Raw genomic sequence first — 21,110 nt, forward strand, 5'->3', positions numbered from 1 at the left:
TATGAATAGTTGGGATTGCTTTCCAATATGCATTCCTTTGCATTTATCAACAGTTTATTTTATCTGCCATTTTGTTGCCCAGTATTTTGAGATCCGTTAGTAACTCTTTGCAGTGTGCTTTGGATTCAACTATCTTGAGTAATTTTATATTGTCTGAACATTTTGTTACCTTACTAAAGGGATGAGTTGACAAGAGAGGAGATTAGAGAGAGAGATTTAAAAAGATTAGAGAAATGGTAAACAAAATAACTGCTAGAGAGGATGGCTTTATGGTCTAAGAACTTAATTCTTCAAGGACCGCAATCCAAGGTAGCACTTAAACATGTGCTTAGCTTGAAGTGAGCGAGTTGCCACATTGACTTCACCAGTACTGCACATATGCTTAAAGTTATGCATTTGTATAAATCCTTCACTAGATGAGAACCAGAGTTCTCCATATCCTGGAGGCTTGACCACTAAATAATGTTGGAAATATGTATTCTTCCTGCATCCATGGGTACAAATCCAGGGAGGACTGGCTAGTTGTATTTTTTGCACCAATTTCATGGAATTTTCACCTGTACTCCTTTAGCTATATTCATATTCCCAGTGAACAAGCAGTTTATAGTAATAGTTACGGAATCTATGTGTGCACCCCAGAGAAGAATATCCCATTTTCAAAGACCTATAAGGCTGAAGAAAGAACAAGAAGAAAGTGTTCAGTTTGAAAGTGATTCAGTATTTTATAGGCATGTGACAGATTTTTCGTGGAAAATAAAGAACAAATATTTTAAGTAAATTACCAACATTTTGCTACTCTCATACCAGTCTTACCATAGTTATCAGAGCTGAATTGGTGACAGTAATGTGCTTTTAGATGTATTTTATTGATATTGAAAATCTAAACTAGAGCTAACGTGACATTCTCTGATAACATCGCTATATATTCTACAAAAATATTCTAGTTATTTTACAAAGTGATTAAGCTACTACCATTTATGATAGTTTCTTTTGGATCTTAAAGATCTTACTGACTCAGATGGAAAAGTATATTTTAAATCATATTGTACATCACTACTTTTTATGAGTAGATTTTTTTTCATCTTTTGCCTCTCACAATATTATGTTTATAAATGGACCAGTGTGCCCAGGAAATGATGCTGAGATGGGCTTACTGCCCTCAGCAACCATTAAGCTTCACATATACAGGAAGGCAAGGTTTACAAGAATCGTTCATCTATCCCTAACACACACAAATCCCTAAAATAACTCTTCACAAAATTCTTTCTTTATTACTAAGAATGGCTTTTATTTGATTATATTGAGGCAGAATCCCTAGAAAACATATATAATGGTGATATACACACACTCACACTGAATATATTATTCTAAAAATCCTTGTCTTCTCTTTTGCATTTTGCTAATTTATTTATACTTGCCAAGAAGCAGATCAAAGTACCCACCACCGAAGTAACCAAACTTACTTGGGTCTACCCCATGCTAATTAAGGAATTAACAGTGCTGTATGGTATTAATTGTGCTCATACCTGCATTGAAGGTCATGTAGAGCCACACAGGCTCATCTTAAGGAACATGGGCTGGCAGAGCTCCCCAGCATGCAGGGACAGTGTGCCACCTGCTACTTCTCTCTGTGGGATACAGCATGCTGCCCCCTGAGAGCTGGTCCCATTCTGCCTCCTCCTCTCCAGAGTTCCCACCCTTGGGAGCACTGAGCATCACCACAGAGAGAACAGTCCCTGTGTTCCCCTGAGAGCACCAAGACTGCAGTTTTGCCTGGCCCTTTTATGGAGTGTGCAATAGGGGGAAGCACTCCCAGTGTGCATGCACATAAGGGACAAGATACAATCTGACACTTAATGATGGATTTCTCTTCTATCCAATAGCTTAACTGCTTCAGATCTTCCCCAGGAGAATGGGAGTTAGGTGCTGAGCTCCAATTGACTATTAATGGAAGTTGGGATCCTGGCTGCCCTTTATGCATTAAAATATCCCCCATAATCTTTCTAGTCCCCTAATCTCATTCTTTTATTTGTCTCATGGTTTCCTTTGAAGGAACTTTCTTTAGCTTGTCTAAAATCAAACCACAAGGTACAAACCTGTAAGATGCCTTTCCACCTCAGTTTCACACAACTTCTCTGTTGTTTTTGCGTGATGCTCACATAGAGGGTCTCTGATGGGGTTCCTGGGGTGCAACTTGGACTGTGGGCCTGATGAGCCCTCAGTCCCACCAATCTGAGGTGTCCTTCTCATATTGTGATGCCGTGTCAAGCCACAAACCTCTGACAGGTTGCACTTATACAGACATCCACAGGCAGGGACACACATAACTAAGTTACATGAATGATTTGTCCCAGACACTCATGAACCATCAATAGGGAGGCTCCAGCCAATTCCCCCCAGTACTCCACCCTTGCACCTCAGAACTGTACTGTCTTGCACTGGTGAGAAGCCTGACCAGTGTAAGTTCATTATCCAGTCCACCTCTCCCTCAATGTGGAGAGGACACACACTAGCCTTTGTAAACCAAGCTGAGATTTCCCAAGCACTTCAACCAAAACACACTGTTTTAGGTAAAATAATAAAACAGGTTTATTAAGTACAGAAATATAGATTTTAAGTGATTATAAGTAACAGGCATGGATATCAGAGTTGGTTACTTAAGAAACAAAAATAAATTCACAATCTGAGTCCTACAAACTAACCAGAATTTAAATCAAGCAGTGTCTCACTCTGACAGATGGTACAATGAGCTCATGGATCCTCAATACACAGGTTCCCCAATTCAAAGTTGTTGTCCCCCAGACAAGTTTCCAGATGTTGAGTTGTGGCGGGAGTGAGGCCAAGTGATGATGTTACTTCCCCTCTTTTATGGCTTCCTCCAGCCTGTTGGAAACATCTATGCTTGTGACGTGGGGTTCCACCCCACATTGGTCAAGCACTCTCCATTGTCTATGTGCTCCTTCTGAGAAGTCTGCATTGCATATAGTCAATGGGATAGTGGATCCTTTCCTTGATGGGTGTTGATGAGCCATTAACCGCTGTCTTGCTACTCCATTGTTGTACCTGAAAGGCTGGTTGTGGATGTTCCAAACCTCACAGCATATTTTAGTAACACACACATAACAAAACTTTGTAACTTCACATACAATGTTAGCACATACAATCCAACAGAATATTAATGTTTAACAGACCAAGACTTTTAGGATGATACCTCGTAAGGCATACTTTGTACAAAACACATCATAATTATATGACAGTGGTGAATATGAAGGTTCCAGGGTGCTGCTTTTAGGTACAGAGTGCCACAGGGTCTAGATGTATTCCTATAGAAGTCAATGGCAAAGTCCCATTCAATTCAATGGTGCAGGATTAGGGCTATCTAAAGCAAAATTCTCCTCTCAAATACACATTGTTAGTTTTGACTTAAATAGTGTACTCCCAATATGTTCTGCAGATCTCTCATGAGCATCAATGGAAGCATCACACTTGCACTCTAGGAAGAACAAAACAAAAATCAAGATTCACTCTGCATAGCTGGACAGGGACCTTTACTTAGCCCTAATCTAGTAGCCATGTTTGGAGCATAAAAGTATCATGAGATTTCCGAACCCTAAGACTGACAATATATTTAGATAAAATAAAAATGGATCCAACCTCTTTCTTTGAATTGAAACTCCATTTTAAGGTTAAAAAAAGTTAATAAGCACTAAACATAAACATGTCAAAGTTGGTGGGGCTCAGAGCACTCCAGAAAGCAGATGCATGGAAAAACTGATTCATTTCATTCAGCTCTGATTCTTCCTGCTGACTGAAAAGTGATATTGATGCTCTCAGTAAGAGGTTCCATCCAGGCTTCTGCAGGAATGCTAGTATTTGCTATGTGAGGTCTAGATGTTGGTTGAGTTAAAAATGGGGTCCACTTGGCATTCTTCAACAGATATTGAGGAAAACCAAGGAGATAATAGTGAGATCTGATCACAATTTTCTTTGTGCAGTGTTCAGAAATATAACAAATTGATACATAGGAGAACTGACTGTGGATGGTGGGATGAAATGAGAAAAAAAAGGAAGATTTAGGTTGATGATCAAATAATGCTTCCTGACTGTTAGCTCCATTAGGCTGTGGAGTTATCTCCCAATGGAAGTGGTAGAAGTCCAATTACTCAGACCATTTTAAATAATGGATAAAATCCTAGAAAAGAACAGGAGTACTTGTGGCACCTTAAAGACTAACAAATTTATTTGAACATAAGCTTTTGTGGCTACAACCCACTTCATTGGATGCATAGACTGGAACATACAGCAAGAAGGTATTATACATACAGAGAACATGAAAAGGTGGAAGTAGCCATACCAACTGTGAGAGGCCAATTAATTGAGATGAGCTATCATCAGCAGGAGAAAGAAAAACTTTTGAAGTGATAATCAAGATGACTCATAGAAGGTGTGAGGAAACTTAACATGGGAAAATAGATTCAATTAGTGTAATGGCCCAACCATTCCCAGTCTCTGTTCAAACCTAAGTTAATTGTATCTAATTTGCATATTAATTCAAGTTCAGCAGTCTCTCTTTGGAGTCTGTTTTTGAAGGTTTTTTTGGTTGTAAAATTGCCACCTTCGAGTCTGTCACTGAGTGGTTAGAGAGGTTGAAGTGTTCTCCCACTGATTTTTGAATGTTATGATTTCTGATGTCAGATTTGTGTCCATTTATTCTTTTGCGTAGAGACTGCCCCTCTGTCATATACATTGGCGAAACCAGACAGTCTCTATGCAAAAAATATCCCTATAAGACCAGTTTATGGTTCCAGTGAAATCAATGTCAAAGTTTCCAATGATTGGGCCCTACATTTTTAATGAGAATTTTCATTTTGGTCCAGTTGTTGTCAGTGATTATAACAATAAAAACTCAATTCACAGGTTTATCAATCCAAAGAAAAAACTTTATTCTTTAATATTTAAATTGAATCAGTGAATTTTCATCATTGATTATTTTTCTGATTGTTAAGCAAATATTAAAATAGAATGATTATATGTTTGCAGTCTCACAGTAGGTTCTTTACTTCTGTTTCTACCATTGTTGGAAACAGTACATACAATTTTTAGCAAGCTAGTGACTGGTATAAAAGGCCCTAAAATTTTGATTCTCATTTATTTCTCATTGAATCTACTTTATTTCCTAACCAAATTCACCATTTTCAAATGGTACAGTGAGTTTCCTACTGTGCAAATTTTCAATGTTGCATTGAGCACAATATGATGATTTTCTTCTAATTAGTCTGTGTAGTAAAGAAACAAACATAATTTCAACCTTGGATTTATCCTTGAATTTTTTTCCCAGTAGGACATCTCTGATCCTGCCTCTAGTTCCCCCTACTTTGAAGGGAAACTCCATCACTTCTTTTACAGCTGGATTCAAGCTAAGGGGCTAGATGGTCAGCTAATATATAAATCCCACTGAAGTCAATGGAGTTTTGCCCACTTGCACTATGCCCGCTTATGTCTCCCCTGAACTGGAAAGAGTGACTTGGCAAAAAATCTGGGTATTATGGCCAGGTTGCTTGGTGTACCTGAATTAATCAGTCTCTGAAGTGGCAGCTCCAAGAATTGTTGCTGTTCTTGCTATTTGGCTGCTACTTGAGCTTTCTGCTCTTTCATAAATTTCAACTAGGCCAGTTGTTGCTGGGCTGCTGCTGGAAATTTCTGCTGTTAGTTCTGGGCTTTAGCTTGAGATTGCTGCAGTTGTTTCAGCTGTTCCATTGTCCATGTCAGGACCTCTTTCACATCTCTCTTTTGTGCAGAGGATACTTGATACCGCGTCTAACATCACATGTAAAGCAAGTACAGTTTGTAGATGGAAGATTTTAAGGCCAGAAGGATTATTACGATCAACAAGTCTGACTTGCACTGGAACAAGCCCAGAATTTCATACAGTATTTGCTGCATCAAGCAATAACTTGTCGAATTATGGGACATCCAATCTTGATTTCAAATGATGGAGAGTCCACCACTTCTTTTCTCATCCACACAAACTGAGTATGGTCCAAATGTTGTTAACATAAATAACAACAAAAAACATAAACCTAAATTGTCTTCTGAGCTTAGACGTGCCTACACACTCAGATACTGCAACCCTTCCTCACTCCTGGATTGGCGCTAATAGGACCTACCCTATCTGACATCAGAGTTAGTCAGCAAAAATATGGAAATATTCTATTTCTATTTCTATTCAGGGTCTAGCATCATACAGAATGAGTAATCAAAAAAGGACTCCTTCATTCCTTTGCTGGACCCTAGATCCCACCTTCCTGTTGCAGTACTTTTCCTTAAGAATAGGGTAGTAGAATCTGGATATCAGCAGTGCTGTGAGGTGGAACTCTTAAACACATCACTTCTGAAAGGCAAAACTGAAGCTGATAACCTTATCATGCTATTAGATATCTGTGAAACTTGCTAGTAAAAGCAGTGTGAAATTATTTTCCATTTCATCTATCAATGTGCCAAGCCAACACAGATGTTCTGTTCAGGCGGCTGTGGTTGAATGTACATCCAAAAGAAAAATAATAATGTTATTTTCATCTTACACAGTGGAAAAGAAACATCTGTCATATCAAGTGTTTCTATTGAGGTGTATGTGTCTTTGTGTACTCCCTAAGCAATTTAGAATTGAAAGCCAAGGTTTAGTAGAACTTACACATGTAATAAAGTTAGCAGGTATTAGGAAAAATAGCCATTTCTTAGAGGCAATCCTTCCTACTTAATTCCTTCTCAGATTTTAGATGCATTATTGCAAGTCCAAACTTTCACTGCTGGTTCTGCATGCTTAATTGTAAGTTTCTTCATGTCTTGCTACTTTACATTGCTTCTTGTTACCTTATGTCAGATAATGGAGGAACTACATCAGATGATGTCATGCATAAAGCTCGATGCAGTGTAGACTTGATGTTCTAGGCTGTGTTCTCTGGGTCATGTTATCTTATATTGTACTGTTTCTCTCAGTGGTTTTCTCCTTGTATTCAGGCTAATTTCTGTGCTGCATTATTCAGTTTCAGGGAATTGATAAGGCATGGGAAATTATAACTAGTCCACTTTACAAAGAAAAAATCTACAGGTCTCGTAGTAGAGATTTCATTCTCTCATGCCATGGATTTAATCACATCCCTAGGTGACCAACTAGTTTCTGATCAACTGATTTCTAGTCTGCCTCCAGGTGATAAACTGCCTCTAACTGGTACATTTTTTGGAGCTTTCTTCTATAGCATATTAATCTGGGAGAGCAAATGATAATTCTTTTCTGCTATAGTTTTGGCCATAGTCCCTCAGTATGAAACTGATCTTTGGATCCATGCCCTTCCTGGGTCTATTACTGATGGATATTGTTAATGATGCTCTTACAGAGGGCAGACAGTCTTTTGCTTTCAAGGATACACTGGTGCAGCCTTTGCACAAGAAACAATTATTTGACATTGCCTGGTATCCTGTCATGTTTTCCACCTGTGAATAAGACAGTCAAGAAGGCTGTGACGAGACAACTCTCATAGTATCTAGATTCTTCTTAGCTCCTTGGCTTTTGACAATTGGGGTACAGAGTTTGGCACATAATTATACTGTTTGATGCACTTCTTGCAGATAAAAACCGAATATCCACAGAGCTATTATCCAGTCTATCAGTTGCCTTTGGTGGCATTTAATATCAGGAGCTGTTGATGGTCACTGAACTTCAGTGGAAGTAGACAGTTTCCTTAATGTGGTTTCCTTCTCTTCCTTTGGCAGGACTGCAGGGGAAAATTGTGGACAAAAGTTACACTTCCTCAAAGGATCTCATGAGTGGGATGCTTCAGGGTACCATATATCCAACCTTTCTATAAACATGTTTATGGTGTGTTGGAGGGGCAGTGAAAAAGCACTGGGGTGCATGGCACTCAGTATGTGGATCATAGAATCATAGAATCTCAGGGTTGGAAGGGACCCCAGGAGGTCATCTAGTCCAACCCCCAGCTCAAAGCAGGACCAAACCCAACTAAATCATCCCAGCCAGGGCTTTGTCAAGCCTGACCTTAAAAACCTCTAAGGAAGGAGATTCCACTACCTCCCTAGGTAACCCATTCCAGTGCTTCACCACCCTACTAGTGAAAAAGTTTTTTCCTAATATCCAACCTAAACCTCCCCCTCTGCAACTTGAGACCATTACTCCTTGTTCTGTCATCTTCTACCACTGAGAACAGTCTAGATCCATCCTCTTTGGAACCCCCCTTTCAGGTAGTTGAAAGCAGCTATCAAATCGCCCCTCATTCTTCTCTTCTGCAGACTAAACAATCCCAGTTCCCTCAGCCTCTCCTCATAAGTCATGTGCTCCAGCCCCCTAATCATTTTTGTTGCCCTCCGCTGGACTCTCTCCAATTTATCCACATCCTTCTTGTAGTGTGGGGCCCAAAACTGGACACAGTACTCCAAATGAGGCCTCACCAGTGCTGAGTAGAGGGGAATGATCACATTTGTCCCCACTTTCCAGAAACTTCCCCTATTGTCTGTGCACTGCTGTATTGCTCTCCCAGCAGAACACAGTACTCCAAATGAGGCCTCACCAGTGCTGAGTAGAGGAAGGATCACATCCCTTGATCTGCTGGAAATGCCCCTACTTATACAACCCAAAATGCCATTAGCCTTCTTGGCAACAAGGGCACACTGTTGACTCATATTCAGCTTTTCGTCCACCGTAACCCCTAGGTCCTTTTCTGCAGAACTGCTACCCAGCCATTCGGTCCCTAGTCTGTAGCAGTGCATGGGATTCTTCCGTCCTAAGTGCAGGACTCTGCACTTGTCCTTGTTGAACCTCATCATATTTCTTTTGGCCCAATCCTCTAATTTGTCTAGGTCCCTCTGTATCCTATCCCTACCCTCCAGCATATCAACCACTCCTCCCAGTTTAGTGTCATCTGCAAACTTGCTAAGGGTGCAGTCCACACCATCCTCCAGATCGTTAATGAAGATATTGAACAAAACCGGTCCCAGCACCGACCCTTGGGGCACTCCACTTGATACCGGCTGCCAACTAGACATGGAACCATTGATCACTACCCATTGAGCCCGACCATCTAGCCAGTTTTCTATCCACCTTACCGTCCATTCATCCAGCCCAGACTTCTTTAACTTGCTGGCAAGAATACTGTGGGAGACTGTATCAAAAGCTTTGCTAAAGTCCAGAAATAGTACATCCACTGCTTTCCCCTCATCCACAGAGCCGGTTATCTCATCATAGAAGGCAATTAGGTTAGTCAGGCATGACTTGCCCTTGGTGAATCCATGCTGACTGTTCCTGATCACTTTCCCCTCCTTTAAGTCGTTCAGGATTGATTCCTTGAGGACCTGTTCCAAGATTTTTCCAGGGACTGAGGTGAGACTGACTGGCCTGTAGTTCCCTGGATCTTCCTTCTTCCCTTTTTTAAAAATGGGCACTACATTAGCTTTTTTCCAGTCATCCGGGACCTCCCCCGATCGCCATGATTTTTCAAAGATAATGGCCAATGGCTCTGCAATCTCTTTGGCCAACTCCTTTAGCACCCTCGGATGCAGCGCATCCGGACCCATGGACTTGTGCTCCCCCAGCTTTCCTAAATAGCCCCGAACTACTTCTTTCTCCACAGAGAGCTGGTCACCTCCTCCCCATACCATGCTGCAGAGTGCAGCTGTCTGGGAGCTGACCTTGTCTGTGAAGACAGAGGCAAAAAAAGCATTGAGTACACTAGCTTTCTCCACATCCTCTGTCACTAGGTTCCCTCCCTCATTCAGCAAGGGGCCCACACTTTCCTTGACTTTCTTCTTGTTGCTAACATACCTAAAGAAACCCTTCTTGTTACTCCTAACATCTCCGGCTAGCTGCAACTCCAAGTGTGATTTGGCCTTCCTGATTTCACACCTGCATGCCTGAACAATACTTTTATACTCCTCCCTGGTTATTTGTCCAATCTTCCACTTCTTGTAAGCTGTTCTTTTGTGTTTAAGACGAGCAAGGATTTCACTGTTAAGCCAAGCTGGTCGCCTGCCATATTTACTTTTCTTCCTACACATCGGGATGGTTTGTTCCTGCAACCTCAATAAGGTTTCTTTGAAATACAGCCAGCTTTCCTCGACTCCTTTCCCCATCATGTTATTCTCCCAGGGGACCTTGTCCATCAGTTCCCTGAGGGAGTCGAAGTCTGCTTTTCTGAAGTCCAGGGTCTCTGTTCTACTGCTTTCCCTTTTTCCTTGTGTCAGGATCCTGAACTCGACCATCTCATGGTCACTGCCTCCCAGGTTCCCATCCACTATTGCTTCCTCTGCTATTTCTTCCCTGTTTGTGAGCAGCAGGTCAAGAAGAGCTTTTCCCCTAGTTGGTTCCTCCAGCACTTGCACCAGGAAATTGTCCCCTACACTTTCCAGAAACTTCCTAGATTGTCTGTGCACTGCTGTATTGCTCTCCCAGCAGATATCAGGGTGATTAAAGTCACCCATGAGAACCAGGGCCTGTGATCTAGCAACTTCTGTTAGTTGCTGGAAGAAAGTCTCGTCCACCTCATCCCCCTGGTCCGGTGGTCTGTAGCAGACTCCCACCACGACATTACCCTTGTTGTTCATACTTCTAAATTTAATCCAGAGACACTCAGGTTTTTCTGCAGTTTCATACTGGAGCTCTGAGCAGTCATACTGCTCTCTTACGTACAATGCAACTCCCCCACCTTTTCTGCCCTGCCTGTCCTTCCTGAACAGTTTATATCCATCCATGACCATACTCCAATCATGTGAGTTATCCCACCAAGTCTCTGTTATTCCAATTACATCATAATTCCCTGACTTTGCCAGGATTTCTAGTTCTCCCTGCTTGTTCCCCAGGCTTCTTGCATTTGTGTATAGGCACTTAAGATAACTCGCTGATTGTCCCACTTTCTCGGTCTGAGACAGGAGTCCTCCCCTCTTGTAGTCTCCTGCTTGTGCTTCCTCCCGGTATCCCACTTCCCCACTTACCTCGGGGCTTTGGTCTCCTTCCCCCGGTGAACCTAGTTTAAAGCCCTCCTCACTAGGTTAGCCAGCCTGCTTGCAAAGATGCTCTTCCCTCTCTTCGTGAGGTGGAGCCCATCTCTGCCTAGCAATCCTTCTTCTTGGAAGACCATCCCATTGTCAAAGAATCCAAACCCTTCTCTCCGACACCATCTGCGTAGCCATTCGTTGATTTCCACGATTCGACGGTCTCTACCCTGGCCTTTTCCTGCCACAGGGAGGAGAGACGAGAACACCACTTGCACCTGAAACTCCTTTATCCTTCTTCCCAGAGCCACGTAGTCTGCAGTGATACGCTCAAGGTCATTCTTGGCAGTATCATTTGTGCCCACGTGGAGAAGCAGGAAGGGGTAGCGATCCGAGGGCTTGATGAGTCTCAGCAGTCTCTCCGTCACATCATGAATCCTAGCCCCTGGCAAGCAGCACACCTCTCGGTTCTCCCGGTCAGGGCGGCAGATAGATGACTCAGTCCTCCTGAAGAGAGAGTCCCCGACCACCACCACCGTCCTCCTCCTCCTCTTGGCACTCTGCTTTATGTCTCTATATCATGTGACACAGCTCCAAGGTGGGTCCCACGCTTCCTTCGGATTCGGTGGCCTCAGAAGCTCACTAAGGCCTTCAATATGACCTCCCTTTCCCAGTATGGCGGCAAAGGTTACAGCTTATTGAGCTATTTTCGTCACAGGCCGGTATGGGAGGTGGGAAGGTGGAATACCCACAGTCTTTGTTGCTCCTTAGAGCCCCATAGGCACCATTTGGTCTCCTGCCTGGACCAAAGTCTATTTTCCCTCTCAAAGAGATCTCTGTAGATCATGCAGGGAGGAAGGGGGAACCCGGGCCCACCCTCTACTCCGGGTTCCAGCCCAGGGACCCTAATGATAGCAGCTATTAGCGGCTTCCCTCCTCCACTGAGGCTGCTTTGATTCCCTAGGCCACCTCCCTGTGCTCCCCTTTCCCAAGCTTCACCCTTACCTCAGGGCTCAGTAATGCTTCCTCTCCTCCAGCTCCTTTCACCTGGGCTCCTCCCGAGAGAACTGGAAAGGAGAGCTTTTAAAGCAGTATAAGTAGGACCTTAATTGGTTCCAGCTGTCTCCATTAGCCTAACAGCCTTAATTGACCTTTTGTCAGTTAATTGAGGTCAGGTGCCAGCATTAGCCTAACAACCTTAACTGGTTAAATTGGCCTCAGGTGTCTTGATTGGCCTGAAGTAGCCTTTGTTTGGCTATCCAGGGAACAGGGACCTGCTCATTCTGAGGCTGATACACCTGCCTTCCACTACCCTCTTATATACTTCTGGCCTGAGTCCGTCACAATCATCTGACCTGAATGATGTGATCAAACACTTCACACAATGTCTGGCTGGGACTGAGGCATAGGTGAAGGCACAATGCCTCAAGTAGACCCAGCCAGAACATATGGCAGAGATAATAGTGGTCTCTTTGGTAAAGGATGTTTGTTCACCACTAACCAAACCACTGGTGTTAGATCTCAGGCTGCAGTGAGATATTCCTATAGAAATAACTAGGAATGTGCTAGGCCAGGAGTTTTCAACTTTTTCTGTAGGATATAGAGCTTGCTTCTGCTTTCCATGTCTTTTTGTCTTCAATTCTACAGAATTTCTAAAGAAACTAAAGCTCGTGTTAGGTCTCACATTGTGAGAGCACACGACACCAGAGCTCGTTGGTTTCCACATGGAGTTTAAGGTGTTTTTGACCTATAAAGTCCTAAATCTCTTGGGCTCTGACTACCTGAGAGACCACATCTCTGTCAGTGTGACCTTGCCACAGCTGCAGTCAGTGACAGGGCGCTACCTGCACCTGTTCAGTAGACAAGAAAGGGAGTTGTCAGCAGTGCACTTTCTATGAGGGCCCATTGGATCTGGAACTGACCTGCCTCTCCTTGGTCTGACATAGCCTGAACCTGTTGAACTTTGCTTTATAATGTGAAGCCGATCTGTATGGCTGGGCTTTAGGAGAGGGCTGGGGCTATGGGTGTGAAAGGCAGGGACTAGAGGTACATATTGCTGATTTTACTTACTATGTGGTTAGTTTAATTGTATTGTGTATTGGCTTTGTTTCACTGCTGGATGGTTATTCCTATAAGGATTTGTTTTGTTTTGTTTTTTTGTTATACCACCCAGAGCAGCAGATAGGCATAATTTAAATCAGGGACCATCAACCTTTGGCATGTGGCCTGCCAAGGTAAGCACCCTGGCGGGCCGGGCTGGTTTGTTTACCTGCTGCATCTGCAGGTTCGGCCAATCGCGGCTCCCACTGGCCGCGGTTTGCCAGTCCAGGCCAATGGGGGCAGCGGGAAGCGGTGCGGGCCAAGGGATGTGCTAGCTGCTGCTTCTCCCTGCCACCGTTGGCCTGAAGTGGCATGTAAACAAATCGTCCCGGCCCACCAAGGGGCTTACGGTGGCGGACCACGTGCCAAAGGTTGCCAATTCCTGCTTTATATTAATTAAATCAATATTAATACATTGTGATTATCTACCAAGGCAGATGTACACCTGGTCAACATGAGCCACAGATTTTGTTTCCTCCAGATTGGATTTCTGCAACTCCAAATGTTTCAGAATATGCCAGCCCACCATTTAAAGAGTGCATGTCACTGTGGATTTGATCCAGTATCCAGTGAAGTAAATGGAAACCTTTCTATTCACTACAGTTGGCATTAGATCAGACCCAGAAGCATATCATGCCAGTGCTCTGCTCAATACTGTCCTGTCTCTAATTTGTTCCATCTTTTATATTATCTAAATATGTGGAGGGAAAGCAGATGATTGTTATGCATTGTACACTGTGATATGGATAAATGAAATTGCAAGGAGAACCCAATTATAGGATGCGTCTCTTTTATTTCAAGCCCTAAACTACTTGCCCTTCAGTCTGAAGATACACTGGGCATGAATCTATTCTTTTATAAATCAAGATTTGAGATGTACCATATTTCCACAGAATGCAAAATTGAACAAAATAGTTATGCAGCCCACTAAAATGAGAGAAACAAAATTGCATCTTTTATCAATAAGACACTTTTCAGAGAATTTAATTAGTTAATCTGGTACCTTTCAGTATTTGCATTTTCATGTATTATGCCTTTTATTGTTATTTAATGTTATTCTTTGCCCAGTTAATCATAATAGGTTTAAAGACCTATTAAAGACAGGGTGATTCTCTTTTATATAAGCTGTTTCTAGTTTGTTTAAAAAACAAACAAACAAACCCCTAATCGGATATAGGGATTACGAGTGCAGAAAAGTGTTGGAAATTCCCAGATCTTCACAGCAACTCATTTTTTCAAGTGAAAAAAATGAGACCACTAAATTTCCTATATTTCTTTGCTCTACATTTGGATCCCAAATAGCCATATTAACTAAACTCAAGAGAGCATAGCAGTGCTGCAGACAAGGAGATTGTTGCTAATACCATGCAATGATTCAACACCACCTGCCAACCCAGCCATGCATTATTTCCTCCCAAGTGGGAAACCTTGCAAAGGTGACACCCTTATTGGTGTACTGACATTTGGAAGTTCATTTCTAATTAGAGCCTAGAAAAGCCTGACATAATCAGCAGCACTGGGAACTGAAGCATTGTTTATTGACTGTAACAAAACCTTCAATACTTTCATTTTTAACAGAATGTAAGGGAAGGATAATACGACCAGAAAAAGTGGTTTTATCTGTAGCATGAACCTGCTTTTTTGAATAAAGGTAGCTTTTTAGGTGCCTTATGGTAATGTTGTTTTCATATAAATGGGGGAACACTAGATCTGAAGCAATAAATGTAATCATTTCTTTAAAAAGGGATTAATTTACTAATTGCTTTGGAGGAAAAATTGAAAGAAATCAATACATGTCTATAAGGCTGTATTATTCTCTCTGAATACATTTGCTCCTTTCCATTTCTCTGCAGCTGTGTAGGTGTATAGACAATTGGTTCTCAAAAGCTCTGTGTTTACTGAGGTATGCATATTGTGAATCACCTTTTCTCTCAGACCCTAGCTTTTTCTTGTACAATCATAATTTATAATATGCAAAGAGCTACGCGTTCCCCTCTGTTAAACCTGTCAGTTTTCAATGGCAACCATTATACAAAGATTTAAAAACAATGGCTTTTAATAAGGAGCAAGTGGCCCAGCAAATTAATGCTTTCTTCCCCGTCTCAGGAGACCGAGGTTCAAGTCTGGATTTGATCTTAAAAAAAGTGCAGGTGGTCTCAATTTTATCCTTTAAATGTCCTGATCACAAACACCACACACACAATCATATGCAGGCTGAACATGCAATATGTGGATTTCCCCATAGACTGTACTCTGTGCTTCAAATGAGAGGAGTTGTGCAGAAAGTTAAAATGAACATGAAACGTCTAGGAGAGGTTGTGAGATGCTATGGGCTACAGTTCTACCAATACCCAAGTTTACAGATCCATTTTCAGCAGACACAGTTACACGGATTTAAAATGTCTGCAAAGATAAGCATTTAGATGAAAAACATCTGGCTTAAGTTTATCTCATGCAAATCTAATTTAATGTTGTAGGTAGGCAGAAATGCCTTGAGAGATATCTGAGATATTGATCTCAAAGGTAGTCTCCGGGATCTACTGAACTCATCACTGATCCTCAATGTTGAAATAGCAACAGTTGGCAGAAACACCTTCTTCCATTGCTGGCTAGCAAGGAGATTATGCCTTTTGTATTAGGATTCAGCCACAGTGTTCCTTGTATTAGTTGCTCTATTCAGAATTGAAAGTGAAGACAAGAAGACATCTCCATAATTAAGCTACATACCTAACACATACGATAATGAAGATAAGTTGCTAAAAGCACATCACACCAGTGCCCCGTGCCCTTCATTGGCTTCCCAGCACATTTCCTATCCAGATCATGGGCCTGATGTTTCAAATCTTCATTGAAAAAGGCCTGGCTTTCTCTAGATCACTTCTCTTTTCCTGACCCTCTCAGTTAGCTGTGCTCCTCAGGAACACTGAAGCTATTAGTAAACATTTGGGAGCAGGATTCTTAACATTCTCAGTAAAGGATCCTTGTCTCTGGAGTTCCTTACTGGAGGAGATTGAAAGGAACGAGTTTCTGAACACTGTACAAAAATCAACCTTTTATCAGCCAGGCAAAAATAAAAAAATAATTAAAAAAATCACATTTAATAGCAGTGTAAGACGATCAGTGTGGATTTGCACTGTGGAGAAGGCCTGTCTGCATCTTGTGCTTGGGGCATAGCATCCTGGCCTCTGACCCAGTCAGTCTTTCTCTTTGTAGGAATGGGGACAGGATGATCTCAATGGAGGGGATTTGACCTACTTGGACCAACAGAGTTTCAGTTTATCAAACTCGAGGGTATCCTACAAGGCCTGTCTGTTCCACCAGGATTTTCTATGAGAGGATTGGCTGAGATTATGGAACTTCACGGTTTTGGTGGAGAATTCTTGTTTTTGACTGACAGATTTATTGTTGCACTGTTTTCAGTCCCTTTGTTAAAGTGCCTAGTAACAGTAGGAAAGCACAATTTTAATGTAACAAAAATGAATAAATTAATATTTGGATCTATCTCTCCAGCTGGAAGAGGAAAGCAGTCTCATACCTCTGATCCTGTGGTGACAGTGGTGCTTGAGGATCAGGATGACAGCCATAATAGGATAAAAGCATCTCCTAAAACATCATGCTTTCTGATTGTAGGTTAAATGCTCAACCGTATTACACACCAACATGTTTGTGACACAGAAGATCTGTGTCAGCACATTACCATATGCCAGTAACCTCACACTGAAAAAAGTTTAAATCTGAGTCAGTGTGTTTCCCCAAGGGAGAGTGCACAAAAGAAAGAACTCAGTCTGAATCAATGTTTAGAGATACATGAAACTGAACTGAAATACAACAGGTATTGTATAAACACACAGAGAGAGACACAAAAACCATTAAACAGTTATTTTCTTTTACTTGGTTGTCTTGATCCCCCTGCTGTGATTTTTTCTCTCCAACTTGGCAACTCAGCACTGACATTTGCCAGACATCTTTTTTAATCCTTTTTCTGGTGGCTGCGGGATAGGCTAGCACTTGACCTTCTTAACATGTTTTACAAATGCATAAAGATTTTCCAAATCTTTTCAAAGCCCTCCTAATGACAATACTGTTCTTCATAGTGAGACATTCTTTTTTCAGGAGCAAACATAAGTTTTGTGTTTCCGGTATATTTAATACAACTTCCAGTTGTTCAAGCGGGGCCAGATTGTTCCCCATTCTGCACTTCTACACAGGGATGGAAGGGGACACTTTATACCACCACATTCCCCTGTGCTGGCTACCCATAATGTGGGAGGAGAGGGCTCCCACTCCTGTATCCGTAGGCAGGAAGGGGTGAGAAGTGAGCTGTGTGATCCCTCCAAGGTGCCAACCAGTGTGGCTACACTAGGGAATGTACATTGCCCCTGGTGTAGGCTACTTCTACCCCTGAGCAGGAGGAAACCAGAAGGCAATTTAGTTTATAATTATTAGGTACTGGGAGTATTTGCAAATAGGAGATCAAACTTTTTGGTACCTTTGAGGGTAGCAGATGTTTTATTGCCCTGAAATCACATAATAAATGCAATACTTTAAAAAAATCTTTTAATTAGGGAATGTTTTGGATTTCTACAGTACATTAAATATTTTGTCATTCCACAAAAAATAAATTCTACATGAGAATGAGTTATTAACTTGTTTCCAAACTACAAGCTGCTAAAAAATGTAAGCATTTAGAGGATAAAAGGAGAGATTAACTATTAATGTAATGTGTCTGCAATATTTGACACCCTATTTAGCATGACCATTATCTGCTACAGCCTACAAAATTTATTCTTCATGCTCCCACTGTATTGCCAGAATGCCATATGGCCATGCTTGTTTTTCTTCAAATAATTTTTACATAAACAGCTGGTGAACTGTTTTCATTGTAACACAGCACATATTTTCTGAAACAGTTAGGAAGGACTGCTGTAACTCTAGTTGCTGTCATGCATTTCATGTCAGTGTTGCAAGGAAACTCGTATGTATTATTCAAAAACTTAAATATTGGCTATTTTTCTCTTTATGGACTATTGAGTGAAAAAACTCCATGTGTAACTGTCTCTTTCAAACTTTATAGACAAGTCCTTTAAATAAGACTCAGTGGTTAATAATGATTAACCTTATATGAAGCAGTCAAATTATAAATGGTTGTAAAGGCAGGATTGTTTTCCTTTTAATCCATTGGTGATTAAAAGTGGCAGGTTTCAACTGGGTTAGAGTCTGACCCCTGTTACATTATCTAGGGTAAATCCAAGTTTACTCTACTGGAGTTAAGGGAGTTATTTCAGATTTACACACTGGCATCGTTGTTTCATTTGCAGTTTTTCATAGGTACTTGGTAATGAGAAAGATTGTGTTTTTGAAACATATTCTCCAGTTGAATCCCCTAGGCTCTTTTCAAGAGCCCACTGAAGTCAATTGGAGTCTTTCCATTTAGTTTAATAGAGCTCAGCTAAGGCTCTGTGTGAATATAAATGTTCCCAGTGAACTCAACGGGCATACTCAGTAAGTTCTGCAGTATTGTGCCTCTTACTTTTAAAAGAAGCTGATATATATTGTAGCTCTTTAAAAAAAATAGATACTTTCTAAGAGGGAGAAAGGAATATACAGTGAGACCCTTAATGCCACTTTTAAGAATTTAGGCTTTCCTCATAAGTTTAACTTCTTTAAAGATAATATTAGAAATTTTGCTGAGGATGAAGACAGACTCTTGCCTAAGAAACACAGAAACCTGTTGAAAGAGGAAAACATTTTCTAGCCTTCAGAGATTTATGTGACGTTGTAGATAGATGATTTAGGACATGGAATGAATGAGCCAACCTTTACAAATTTAGGGCCTTTCTTATGTCAGTTTCATAGTTCACAAGTAGTTCTTTTGACTTCATTGGGGCTACCTGCGTAAGGGTGGCAGAATCAGGCCCTTAAAATTCACTTTCTAAGCTGGGATTTTCTTCCTTTTTCTGGAAGTCTACATCTCCAGATTGGATTAATAAAATAGCAAGTAATCATGGCACCCCCTAATTCTACAAGGAACCCCACTGATCTTCTATAGACCCAGCTACTGACTGCCCTCTTAATTGGCCAAACTAAGTGCATCCATTCTGGCACATGGGAGCTAGATGTGCTTCATACATAGGGTCCAGATGCTACTCTGTGACACAAGCATATTTAGGTACCTAAAAATATAAATAGATATGTAGTGGAATTTTCAAAGCACTTAAGCAAGTTAGTCACCTAATTAACATTGATTTAGGTGCTTTTAGAAATTCTGTCTGCACCTTTAGACCCACAAAGACTATGACAAAATCAGGCTGTTTATTCTTGAGTCAGTAGTTTATGCTATAAGACTTTCATGGATTGAAATATTCTAAAGGAAGCAAATCAGTTCTCGTCCACCATCTGTGATGCAGTGAAGGTCATTGGGACACAATGGAAAAATATTATTTTTCATAGATGTGGTGGAAGAGTCATACAATAGCTGATGAACTGTCCTTTACAAATCATATATCCAGGGAAAGAGAGAGGAATGTGAACACAGACTCCTCTATCCAAAGCCAGGCAGCTATAGGGCAGAGAGAGGACCAGCACAGCCAGGATCACCTGTTACCCTGTGCCTGGGACTGAAGAATGGGGCAAAACCCAGGCACTAAGGTTATGTCTACAATGCAATTAAACAGTCTCTTAGCCCAAGCCACTTAGCCTGAGTCAGCTGACATGGGCCAACTGCAGTTGTTTAATCTCAGTGTAGACATACACTAAGTGGCCCAGCTCTCCCAGCCACCTGGCTATTGAGCCAGAGCAGGAACTCTGAGAGATGGACCCATCCCTGAGGATCATAGACACCCTCACAAGCAGGACCTGTGTCAACAGTAGGTTGGGGAGATGCCCATATAGGACCCTCTAATCAAGCAGTCTAGTCACATGGGCAAGTGTTTGCAAGTCCAAAGCATAAAGGGGGGATGGCCAATTGCTCATACAACACACGTTTTTTCCCTGTTTCCTTTACTGTGCCAGTACATTGTTGTAACTGTTCAGTGTAATTATTTTGGCTCATACAATTGAATTTATTTTGTAATATATTAGCCTAGTTTGTTCTTTTGTTTCCAAATGACTTAGTATACATTTGCCATAGTTTCTTACTATTATTGTTCAGTAACACTGTTCTAGTGCAGCTATAATGATTGTGATAGACCACTTTGCATTGTTAAAACTGCCTTTTATTATGACTGTAATTGTTTCAGCCTGGCACATACATCTTGTAGTTTATCTCGTATTTATGCAGAATCAGTATTAGTTAATGTTTGCTACAGCACACCAGCTCTGAAAGACAAACTCACCAGAGATCAAAGCTCTGGCAAACAGTTCATTACAGTTATAATAATAAAATAATAATTAATGCACCTATAATGTATTTTTTTTTACAAAAAGTACTGTAAAACAATAGTAGTAAATTATTACTGAGGCAGCTGGAGAAACTGGGCAACCTGAAATATTCTCTAAAAATTGAATGCTAGACCAGATCACACGCTTGCAACTAGATATAACAATTTATTTCAAAATGTAAGGAAGAGTAGCTGCTAAATCTAGCTGAGTTACTATATCATAATGGCTATGATATGTCTGTGCCTTTTAGTTGTTGCTGAGTAACATAGAACTTCATGCTGCAGTGTTGAGGATCAGAACTCACCTATATAAAAAATAAAAATAACTAAAAAAAAAGACCTGCTGTGTGAACTAAAGGGAAACTACCTTTATTGGTCACTTCACAACTTCAACACTAGAGGAACATCACTGTAAATAGATCTCTTTGAAAATGTGCTTAAAATGTTCTGTTCCTATAAACACGAGACAATTCCATCATTTTTAAAAAAAAAGTGATGTTAACTAACATAAGTAATTTGAGATATTATCCAGAAAGCTTACTGCATAGGTGCTTTGCCAAACATATAGCATCTAAATAGGCCACTGAAACACCAATCAACTATCTTCATCACATGATCCCTTGTCCACATTTA

The 21,110-nt window shown here is 41.1% G+C and overlaps 1 long non-coding RNA gene across 1 annotated transcript in view; it reads right to left on the minus strand.

The window, feature by feature from the left end:
- Positions 1 to 20,718: 20,718 nt before the first annotated feature.
- The window catches only part of LOC120389271, a 45,451-nt gene continuing 45,059 nt past the window's right edge, over positions 20,719 to 21,110 (minus strand). Inside the window, exon 5 of the long non-coding RNA XR_005590848.1 lies at positions 20,719 to 20,782. This is a non-coding gene — a long non-coding RNA (uncharacterized LOC120389271). The remainder of the gene's footprint in view (positions 20,783 to 21,110) is intronic.

This window comes from Mauremys reevesii, linkage group 1 (genome assembly GCF_016161935.1).
Source record: "Mauremys reevesii isolate NIE-2019 linkage group 1, ASM1616193v1, whole genome shotgun sequence".
Lineage (NCBI taxonomy): Eukaryota > Metazoa > Chordata > Testudines > Geoemydidae > Mauremys > Mauremys reevesii.